The sequence below is a fragment of the Hyperolius riggenbachi genome, chromosome 12 (assembly GCF_040937935.1).
Source record: "Hyperolius riggenbachi isolate aHypRig1 chromosome 12, aHypRig1.pri, whole genome shotgun sequence".
NCBI classification, from domain to species: Eukaryota; Metazoa; Chordata; class Amphibia; order Anura; family Hyperoliidae; genus Hyperolius; species Hyperolius riggenbachi.
This window is the reverse complement of record NC_090657.1, coordinates 80627015-80638641: the sequence shown is the minus strand read 5'-3', so window position 1 is coordinate 80638641 and position 11627 is coordinate 80627015. Positions and strand designations below refer to the sequence as shown.

General features: G+C 47.8%; 1 non-coding gene across 1 annotated transcript; it reads right to left on the bottom strand.

Annotated features, from left to right (window-relative positions):
• Window positions 1-4053: 4053 nt before the first annotated feature.
• On the bottom strand, window positions 4054-4135 carry TRNAL-UAG (transfer RNA leucine (anticodon UAG)). The gene has a single exon. It is a non-coding gene; the product is annotated as a tRNA-Leu (tRNA).
• Between the last annotated feature and the right edge of the window lie 7492 nt (window positions 4136-11627).

The following is an 11627-nucleotide window of genomic DNA, read 5'->3' as shown; positions in this document are numbered from 1 at the left end:
TTAAAATTGATTTTCTCAAAAACTATAAGGTCTTTTTGAAAAAAATGTTTTGCTCTTATTCCCACTGTTCTCCTTAACATTTTTTAACAGCTTTTAAAGCGGTTTTGCTATTAACTGCTAAAGTCGGCGGGCGCTTAATTTTCCCACAGTCAGGAGTTACTTTACCTTATAGTTTTTGAGAAAATCAATTTTATTTTTGAAAAAAAATTTCCCCTCTTGTAGTCACTGAAAGATCTCAGGTGTTAGACACCTTGAAACATCTTTTCCATCACTTTTCTGGCCAGCAGAAATGTTTCTAGTTTTCAAAGTTCGCCTCCCCATTGAAGTCTATTGCGGTTCGTGGAAGTTTCTGCGAACCGAACCTTCCGCGGCAGTTCGTGAACAGGGTTCACGAACCTTAAATCGGAGGTTCGGCCCATCACTACTTCTGGAGGCCTAGGACTGCCCTCTGTCACTTCCTGTGCATATTTGGCCTCCACTACCTGAGAATCATGGTTGTCACTTCTCCCATCTGGTCACCGACAGGTACCTTCTTTGGAGGCTTGAGGCTCCCAACCAAGTCTCTACTGCATTGCATTACACCTACCATTAACCTCCCAGATAGGTCCATGCAGACATGCCACCAAGCTAGTCTCAATACACCTGGCTGACCGACAGGCAAGTGACCAGATTGCTCTTGCTTTCTTGAAAAGGAAACCTTGAATTGAGCTATAGGATGTCTGTTTAATATATGTGAAAATGTGAATGCTTGGTGAAGATTTCCTGTTCCTGGGAGGAGCCTAGGTCACCTCAGTGTGGACTTTTCCTGGAGCTTATTGAAGGAAAAAAAAATGGATTTTAAGCCAAGTTTAGGATTTCAATGAGAGGTGCAGCTTCACTGCTAAAAAGACATAAGCCTTACACATTATGGAAAGTTCTTCAAAACCATAGAGAAAGCTGGGGCAATAGGCAGTTGAGGGCAACCAATCCTGGTTTAGGGGTATGGGTGTGTCACTCACACCCCAGCCCCATGGGGGTGTTTTTCTGAATTAAAAAAAAACAAATTAAGTTTTCAAGGTCTCCTTTATTGTCCTACTCCCATTATAGACTTACCTTTCTATCCATTCCGTGCACTCCATTCTGCCAGGCAAGAGCCCAAATAGACTAATAGGACAAGTTTCATTGAGCTTTCTGAAGTCGGGTATGCAGATTATAATTCATCAAACAGCTCTTAGCTGAGAGAGAAAAAAAAGTGGGGTTGGGAATATATGGGGGGGGGGGGGGGGGGGGAGGTCTGTGCATATTGATATATGGTGGGTAGTGTCTGACCCTGGACCAGTTAAAGGATACCTGAAATGACAGGATATAAGTATACTGAGCTTATGGAGCCCCATAGAAAAAAAAACACACCTTTCATAGGGCCCTCAGATGTAGGCACTCAGTAAATTGCCAACTCATATCCATAGAGTAGGAGGCATAGCAATTCTCATGCAATGTACATTGCATATAGTCCATAGGCACTAATAGAGGGTAGAGGAACACAAACCATGAAGAGCCGAAATTCCGCATCATAATGTAAAGTTTGGTGAAAAATGTAATTTTAAAGTAAATTTTAAGCATTCATGATTACACATGAATTTCTGCGTAATCTACGTGTAATTTTGTGCTGACTTTGGCAGTGAACAAAGGCCCCTATGATATTGCTACCAGAATCGCTAAATATTAGGAGAATAGTGGATACAAATTAAAAGAATTGTTCAAAAAAGACTATTTTTAAAATCAATTTTCTCAAACTACAAGGTCTTTGGAAAGTTCTTTTGACTTATACCTACTATTCTCCTCAAGGACTTATGAGCCCAAATTTACAAAAAGTTCCGTACCTGTATGATTTTTGAAGGCACGGAGGACACCATCCGCGCCCTCCGTGCAGTTCTGCCGGGTCCCCGCTGCTTAACCACTTAAGAACCACAGTCTTTTCGCCCCTTAAGGACCAGAGCCTTTTTTCCATTCAAACCACTGCAGCTTTCACAGTTTATGGCTCGGTCATACAACCTAAATGAATTTTACCTCCTTTTCTTGGCACTAATACAGCTTTCTTTTGGTGCTATTTGATTGCTGCTGCGATTTTTAGTTTTTATTATAGTCATCAAAAAAAGACATGAATAAAAATGATTTTTTTTAACTTTGTGATAAAATTTGTCAAATAAAGTAAAATTTCTGTATACATTTTTGTCCACTAGTGTTTTTCACTTTTTTCACCTTTTTTCACTTTTTCACCTTTTTTCACCTTTTTTCCACTTTTTCACCTTTTTCACCTTTTTTCACCTTTTCACCTTTTTTTCACCTTTTTTCACTTTTTTCCACTTTTTCACCTTTTTTCACCTTTTTGTGAAATTTTTTCACACAATTTCACCAATTGTGCTGCTGGCAGTAAACAAATCAAATATCACCGCTTCCACACCTCCAACAATCCCCAAATGTTCAGGGTAGAGAGGGGACCCCCCAATATACCTCTGTGCCAATTGCAGCCCCGAGCCCTGCTGGTTCCAGAGATAGATTACAGAAAACTATCTTGAACCAACAGGGGTAAATTCCCCTCCTTATCCTGAAAATTTGGGGAGTGTAGGTGGTGTGGAAGCTGAGATATTTTGGGGGCATTCTATTTCACTTCCCACTGAGCATGATACTCAATGTGGAAGGGAACTTCTGGGCAGGACAATCAGACATAACACTGGATTTACAACTCAGAGCCCAATAGGCACAAGCATTCTGGTACCCTTAACCCTGCTCCTAAACACAGGCCACTTCTCCAAGTAAAAATATCCTGAACTCTCATCCCTTTCTTATGTCATTAATTGTTTTTTCACTCTAATCACTGTCTCATATCTTCTTTAGTGACATGAGACAAGGATTAGGTTGTATAAGAAGGATAAGAAGTATTGAGCTGTATATGCCCAGCATTAGTGTCTGAGGCTAGTGATATGAGGCAGTAATTAGACTGTAGTCAGTGATCTAGAAGAGTGGCCCCCTCTCCCACATAAGGCGCCTGTAGGCATGTGCCGTATTAACAATATTTGCATTAGTACTTATGTTGCACCCAAATTGTCCACTAGCCTAGTGTTTTACATTACCGATCTTTTGTGTGAGTCTAATCATCAGGAAGCAGGAAGGACGTTACGACACATTTGGCTTCATAGGAGACAGACAAACATGGAACCTGCCATGAGCTGTCAGGAGCATCATTCTCTGCAAATACTATATAAAGATTCTGTGAAATCCAAACGTGGACAGTGAAATGCATATGTAATGTAAGTACAGCCAATGTTTAGCTACTGATATATGTGTTTATTTTCTCTGAGACCCTATACCTAACAGCTCCTCTTGAAGCCACTGTAAGCACAAGTGGGGAAAATGCCAGGGAACCCCTGAAAAGTCCTGAAGGAAGCTTGGGTTTCCAGGGAGCCCTGGTTGAGAAAACCTGCTTTGGCCTGGCGTACAATAAAAGACATCCTCTCGAACCCCTAACTGCCCACGTAGTTAATGTATCAGCTTTTATGCAAAAGTAATGTCACCTGTCTAAAAAAATCACAATTGTCCACTTACGTACAATGTACAATGTAGCCCGTAGCACTGGAATAGATGCTATTGCATGTATACCTAAAATGCCATTCACCTACAATTGAGAGGAAACAGTTGCCTACTATTGGGTAATAGGGGCAGATCTCACCTCAGTCATCTAAATGAGATCTTTGCCCTGTTTACTTTGTAGAAAGTCCTATCTGTTGCCACTGTTGCTGTCAAAAGGTCCTCCACAGCCAGGAGTTATGAGCTGTGGCACATTGTCAGAATCCAGTGGAAAAGTGCATGTAAAGGTCTTAAGCCATTGTAAACACTTTTTTTTTCTAAACTGTATTCCTTTGTAGCCGTGAAAGAAAGTGTGGTGCTGGGTACGCCTCATTCATGTTGTTGTGCAAGCTGATGGAGGAAAAGTGAAGTATTTGAGCTTTCTTGTTGTTGATGAAGGGACGTAGGAGATCCACAAGAGGCCTGCGAGGCAAGATAGAAGTTGTAGACTGGCAGTGGTGGGATTTGAAACCACGCCTCCAAAGAGACTTGAGCCTAAATCCAGCGCCTTAGACCGCTCGGCCACACTACCTTGCCGATATCGATCTTTTGTGTGCTTTTAAAATGAGGTGTGTATGAGTGGAATGTTGAGTGGTTCATTATTGTGCCATCAACAAGTAATCAACTGGGGACATGCTGCATGTATGCACCTATTCTCATTACCGCGGAAAGAGAAAACACTTGACAGTACTGGATTTGGTTCTATGCCTCTGATGACAGCACCTAGGAAAGTGCAGGTAAAGCACTCTATGCCACAGCAGAATCAATGGATTAGTCTTCTCAAATGTAGTGGTGCTCAAATACCCCTTTTCAAAATTCGAGTTAGGTCGAATTCGAATAGTAAATTATTCGAGATCAGTCGAATATTCGAGTCGAATAATTTTTACTATTCGATTCGACCTCGGAATTCGAGCTCACTATTCGAGTCGGTATTCGAGCTCATTATTCGAGCTGACTATTCGAAATGGCCTTAAATAGCTTCCAATACTTGTTTTGAGGGTGAATGATGCAAGAAACCTCTTTTTTTCCAAGTAACAACAGCAAGTGATTATGTGGGGATGTTCCTTTAAAAAAAAAAGTTGAAAAGAGAAGTTGTGTCCAGACATTTGTTCAGTACTGTATATACTTCTTCTTCTTCTTCTTTATCTTCTATATCTTCTTCTTCTTCTTCTTCTATATCTTCTTCTTCTATATCTTCTTCTTCTATATCTTCTTCTATATCTTCTTCTTTTATATTGTCTTCTTCTTCTTCTTCTTCATCTTCTTCATCATCATCTTCTTCTTCTTCATCTTCTTTTTCTTCATCTTCTTCATCTTCTTCTTCATCTTCTTCTTCATCTTCTTCATCTTCTTCTTCATCTTCTTCATCTTCTTCATCTTCTTCTTCATCTTCTTCATCTTCTTCATCTTCTTCTTCTTCTACATCTACTTCATCTTCAACTTCTTCTTCTTCTTCATCTTCTTCATCATCTTCATCTTCTTCATCTTCTTCATCTTCTTCTTCTTCATCATCTTCTTCTTCTTCTTCATCATCTTCTTCTTCTTCATCATCTTCATCTTCTTCTTCTTCATCTTCTTCATCTTCTTCATCTTCATCTTCTTCATCTTCTTCATCTTCTTCTTCATCTTCTTCTTCTTCTTCATCATCTTCTTCTTCTTCATCTTCTTCATCTTCATCTTCTTCATCTTCTTCATCTTCATCTTCTTCATCTTCTTCTTCTTCATCATCTTCATCTTCTTCTTCATCTTCTTCTTCTTCATCATCTTCATCTTCTTCTTCATCTTCTTCTTCTTCATCATCTTCATCTTCTTCTTCTTCATCTTCTTCTATATCGTCTTCTTCTTCACTTATTTCTCTTTTCAAATTTTTTTTTTTACAGAAATGCAGCTATTTTTGAGCGTAACAAATAGCTGGTGGCGCACGCATGTTGGAAGCGCCATTGTATGTGCTCCCTGGCAGTGGAAACACACAGACAGCAGGAGGTAAATTCAGCAGCAGGAGGAGGAGGATGAGTGTGTGGCAGCAGGCAGTCAATGAGGCAGGCAGCGTGACATAATAGCCCTGGTACCTAGCGGTGATACCAGGGCTGTAAATAAACACAGCAGGCAGGAGGTCCCAGACAGCGGTCGTGCAGCCCACATTGTGTCCAATACACAACTAGGACAACACAGTTTTCAACCCGGGCACCTCAGAAAAATTAAACCTTTTTTTTTTTTATGGTTTTGTAGTTTTGGTTTTACAACCAATTACACAGATATAGCTATTTTTTGACGTAATAGCTGGTGGCAGAGTGGCAGCAGAAGGTAAATCTGTGTACCCTGGCGTTGGGAAACACAGACAGACAGACAGCAGCAGCAGCAGGAGGAGGAATGGAGGAGTAATGTGAGCAGCTATTGTTTGACGTAATAGCTGGTGGCAGAGTGGCAGCAGAAGGTAAATCTGTGTACCCTGGCGTTGGGAAACACAGACAGACAGCAGCATCAGCAGGAGGAATGGAGGAGTAGTTTGAGTGTGGCAGCAGGCAGGCAGCGTGACATAATAGCCCTGGTACCTAGCGGTGATACCAGGGCTGTAAATAAACACAGCAGGCAGGAGGTCCCAGACAGCGGTCGTGCAGCCCACATCGTGTCCAATACACAACTGGGACAACACAGTTTTCAACCCGGGCACCTCAGAAAAATTAAACCTTTTTTTTTTTTTTATGGTTTTGTAGTTTTGGTTTTACAACCAATTACACAGATATAGCTATTTTTTGACGTAATAGCTGGTGGCAGAGTGGCAGCAGAAGGTAAATCTGTGTACCCTGGCGTTGGGAAACACAGACAGACAGACAGCAGCAGCAGCAGCAGGAGGAATGGAGGAGTAATGTGAGCAGCTATTGTTTGACGTAATAGCTGGTGGCAGAGTGGCAGCAGAAGGTAAATCTGTGTACCCTGGCGTTGGGAAACACAGACAGACAGCAGCATCAGCAGGAGGAATGGAGGAGTAGTTTGAGTGTGGCAGCAGGCAGGCAGCGTGACATAATAGCCCTGGTACCTAGCGGTGATACCAGGGCTGTAAATAAACACAGCAGGCAGGAGGTCCCAGACAGCGGTCGTGCAGCCCACATCGTGTCCAATACACAACTGGGACAACACAGTTTTCAACCCGGGCACCTCAGAAAAATTAAACCTTTTTTTTTTTTATGGTTTTGTAGTTTTGGTTTTACAACTAATTACACAGACAGATATAGCTATTGTTTGACGTAATAGCTGGTGGCAGAGTGGCAGCAGAAGGTAAATCTGTGTACCCTGGCGTTGGGAAACACAGACAGACAGCAGCATCATCAGGAGGAATGGAGGAGTAGTGTGAGTGTGGCAGCAGGCAGGCAGCGTGACATAATAGCCCTGGTACCTAGCGGTGATACCAGGCCGTAAATGAACACAACAGGAGGTCCCAGACAGCGGTCGTGCAGCCCACATCGTGTCCAATACACAACTGGGACAACACAGTTTTCAACCCGGGCACCTCAGAAAAATTAAACCTTTTTTTTTTTTTTTAATGGTTTTTTGGTTTTGTTTGTAAAACAAATTACACAGATATATAGCTATTGTTTGACGTAATAGCTGGTGGCAGAGTGGCAGCAGAAGGTAAATCTGTGTACCCTGGCAGTGGGAAACACAGACAGACAGCAGAAGGGCAGTACACAGCAGCCCACTGTAGGTGTAAAATGTGTGGCTGCAGGCGACGTAATAGTCAAAGTGAACCAGGCTGGCTTAGTGGGCAGGAGCCAGGAGGTGGTAAAGGGTGGTAAGGCACATTAACGATGGTTCTTAGCCAGTTCATGTCCCCCTCTCGCCGACAACAGGGGCCAGGAACTCGCCTTCCACCCACGCCTGGTTCATCTTGAGAAACGTCAGTCTGTCCACAGACTTGTGAGACAGACGTGAGCGTTTCTCGGTGACCACACCACCAGCTGCACTGAAGCAGCGCTCGGACAGCACGCTGGAAGGGGGGCAGGACAGCACTTCCAGGGCGTACTGCGCCAGCTCGCTCCAGATCTCCAGGCGCTTGACCCAATACTCCATGGGATCAACAGGGGCATCGCTGTCAAGCCCGCTGTAGGACCCCATGTAGTCAGCCACCATGCGGGTCAGGCGCTGGCTGTGACCGGTGGAGGATGCTGCTGCATGCACCTCCTCTCTAGTCACTGCTGCCGGAGCCTCTACAGTCCTGTAGAGCTCGTGGCTGAGAGACAGCAGGTCTGTGGGGCGCTTGCTGCTGGATGCAGGCACCTGCTGCTGCCTCTGTGCTGGCTGCTGGACAGTGGGGGTGGAAGGCTGGGGGAAGGCTTCCTCCAAGCGCTCAACAAGGGCCTGCTGCAAGCTCCTTATTTGTTGCGCTGGGTCTCCTCCTGCAGGCGGCAGGAACTGGCTCAACTTCCCCTTGAGGCGTGGGTCCAACATCATGCTGATCCAGATGTCCTCCCTCTGCTTCATCTGGATCACCCTGGGGTCTCTGTGCAGGCACGTCAGCATGTGCGCTGCCATTGGGAAGAGGCGGGCCACGTCTGCTGGCACATCGACGGCAGTGCTGCTGTCCTCATCCTCCTCCTCTGCCTCGTCAGCCTCATCCTCTCTCCACCCCCGCACCAACTCAGCTGCACTGTGCTGCTCCCCCTCATCAGCAGCAAGGTCAGGGACCTCCACCAAGTCCTCCTCCTCCTCCCCCTCAGAGGTGGACTGTGCAGCTGCTTGCCGCTCCTGCTGGTCCAAGGCTGCCGCTCCCTGTTCCAGCAAAGCATCGAGGGCCCTGTTCAGCAGACAAACCAGGGGCACCCACTCGCAGACCATAGCATGGTCCCTGCTCACCATGTTAGTGGCCTGCAGAAAGGGAGCCAGCACTAAGCACACCTGCTGCATGTGCCTCCAGTCATCATCGGGGACGATGGACGGGATGTTGCTGGTCTTGTCCCTTCTCTGAGCGGCGGAAACAGTGGCCAGGGCAAGGTACTGTTTGACAGCGCGCTTCTGTTCAACTAGACGCTCCAACATCGCCAGGGTGGAGTTCCAGCGAGTCGGAACGTCAAGGATCAGCCGATGGCGTGGCAGATCCAGCTCCTTTTGCACGTCTTCCAGGCTCGCACAGGCTGCAGCCGAGCGCCGGAAGTGACGCACAACGTTCCTTGCCGTTTCCAGCAGTTCGCCCATCCCCTGGTAGGTGCGCAAGAACTTCTGCACCACCAGGTTCAGCACGTGGGCAAGACAGGGGATGTGGGTCAGGTTTCCCCTGTCTATTGCGGCAACCAGATTGGCCCCATTGTCGGCCACCACCTCTCCGACTCTGAGGCCTCTGGGGGTCAGCCAAATCCTCTCCTGCTCCTGGAGTTTGGCCAACACATGGGTTGCCGTCAGCTTGGTCTTCCCAAGGCTGACCAAGTGCAGCAGCGCTTGGCAGTGGCGGGCCTTCACGCTGCTGCTGAGGCGGGGGGTTTGGCCAGGTGTGCCGGAGGATGGCAGAGGATCGGAGGAACCTGCTGCAGTTCCCCTGACCCTGCGGGGTGGCACCACCCACTGTGTTGCTGCTGCTGCTGTGCCCGCTGCTGCTCTCCCATCCTCACCCCCTTCCACCAAGCTGACCCAGTGGACAGTGAAGGACAGGTAGCGGCCTGTCCCGAAGCGGCTGCTCCAGGAGTCCATGGTGACGTGGACCCTTTCACCAACCGCATGCTCCAGCCCTCGCTCCACATTGGCCATCACAAAGCGGTGCAGTGCAGGAATGGCCTTGCGGGAGAAAAAGTGTCTGCTGGGGAGCTGCCAGTCTGGGGCTGCGCAAGCAAGCAGCGCACGAATGTCGCTCCCCTCCTGCACGAGCGTGTACGGCAGGAGTTGGGAGCACATGGCCCGTGCCAGCAAGCCGTTCAGCTGCCACACGCGACGGCTGCTGGGAGGCAGAGCCCTAACCACCCCCTGGAAGGACTCGCTCAAAAGGCTCTGGCGTGGCCTTTTGCTGGCACGGGAATCAGCAGACACAGCGGAGGAGGCCACTGAGGACTGGCTGCCAGAACAGGCCTCAGTGTCGGCGGCAGGAGTTGCAGAGGGGGGAGGAGCAGTGCGTTTCCGCACTCCTGCTGGTGCTGCTGGAGGAGCAGGAGGGCGGGTGGCTGCTGTTGCTGCTGCTGCTGAAGGCTGTGCAGTGATGGGTGTGGTGCCACTGCCAGCACCAGATGCCTTCAGCCTCTGGAACTCCTGATGCTGGTGGAAATGTTTCGCAGCAAGGTGGTTGATGAGCGAGCTGGTGCAGAACTTTAAGGGGTCTGCACCTCTGCTCAACTTCCGCTGACAGTGGTTGCAAGTGGCGTACTTGCTGTACACTGTGGGCATGGTGAAAAAGCGCCAGATTGGTGACAGAAACATCCCCCTACGGCATGGAAGCGCTGCTGCCTGTCTCCCTGTGGTGGTTTGGGGGGGGGCTTGGGGGGCTTGGGTGCGGCTGGTGGTGGTACTGGCAGATGCTGCTGCTGCTGCTGCTGAGCCTGAGACACCAGCAGGCTGTGGGACCTGCCTACTGCTGCTGCCAATGCTTGCAATGATGCGCCTCCTTGCAAGGCCCACAAGAGCATCCTCCTCCTCCTCCTCAGAGCTGCTGAGGACGACATCCCCTGGAGGTGGTGGCACCCAGTCTCTGTCTGTCACCGGGTCATCAACATCCTCCCCCTCCTGAAACATGTCCTGCTGGGATGAGGACCCCCCAAACTCCTCTCCTGATGCATGGATGGGCTGCTTGACTGTCGCCACAGTCTTGCTGTCCAATCCCTCATCCCCCAAAGTGCCCATCAGCATCTCCTCCTCAAGATCGCCAACAACAGCAGACAATTTACTCATGATGCCTGGGGTCAAAAGACTGCTGAATGACAGGTCGGCGAGTGACGGTGAACTGGCCTCCTCCCCAGACCCTGCTGGGCGGCTGCTGCGAACAGGGGTGGTGGTGGTGGTGGTGAGGGTGGAGGCCTCAGATGCAGAGCTGATGGCGGGCTGCTCATCCTCCGTCATGAGTTGCACCACAGTGTCTGCATGCTTTTCCTCAATGGGACGTTTCCGACCCGGCTGGAGGAAAATCGGAGCAGGTGCTACACGCTGCTGCTGCTGTGTCTCTGCAGCGTGAGTTGCAGATGCTCCTGCTGGGCGGCGCCCAAGGCGTCCACGGCCAGTGGCTATGGGAGGAATGTTAGCCACTGACGCTGCTGCTGCTGCTGCGGAACTGTGCATGGTGGCGCGCCCGCGCCCGCGGCTTGCCACAATGCTGCTCCCTCTCCTCCTGATTCCCTTGCTGCCCTTCCCCTTGCCCAAACCGTGCTGGCTGCCACTTCCAGACATCTTCGATGTTTTGGGCGTATAGACAAAAGTTTTTTAAAAGGGCGGGTGAAAAGTGGGGTACTTTAATGGAGTGGGTTGGTGGGTGAGGTGACTGAGTGAGTGTCCCTAGTACAGTAAGTAAGTAGTAACAGTCAGGAAGTACAACTAGCAGTTACAACTTACAATAATCAGTAGTAATCACAAGTAAATTTAGTGTGTGTACACTACAGACAGTGAGTGCACGCACGCGCAAACACGCGCAGGAGCTAGCCTATGAACAGTGACTGAGTGAGTGTCCCTAGTACAGTAAGTAAGTAAGTAGTGACAGTCAGTAAGTACAACTAACTAATTACAATAATCAATCAGTTATCAGAAGGAAATAGAGTGTGTGTAGTGTGTACACAGACAGTGAGTGCACACACGCAGGAGCTAGTAGCCTATGAACAGTGACTGAGTGTCCTAGACTCCTAGTACAGTAAGTAGTAACAGTAAGTACAACTAACTAATTACAATAATCAATCAGTTATCAGAAGGAAATAGAGTGTGTGTAGTGTGTACACAGACAGTGAGTGCACACACGCAGGAGCTAGTAGCCTATGAACAGTGACTGAGTGTCCTAGACTCCTAGTACAGTAAGTAGTAACAGTAAGTACAACTAACTAATTACAATAATCAATCAGTTATCAGAA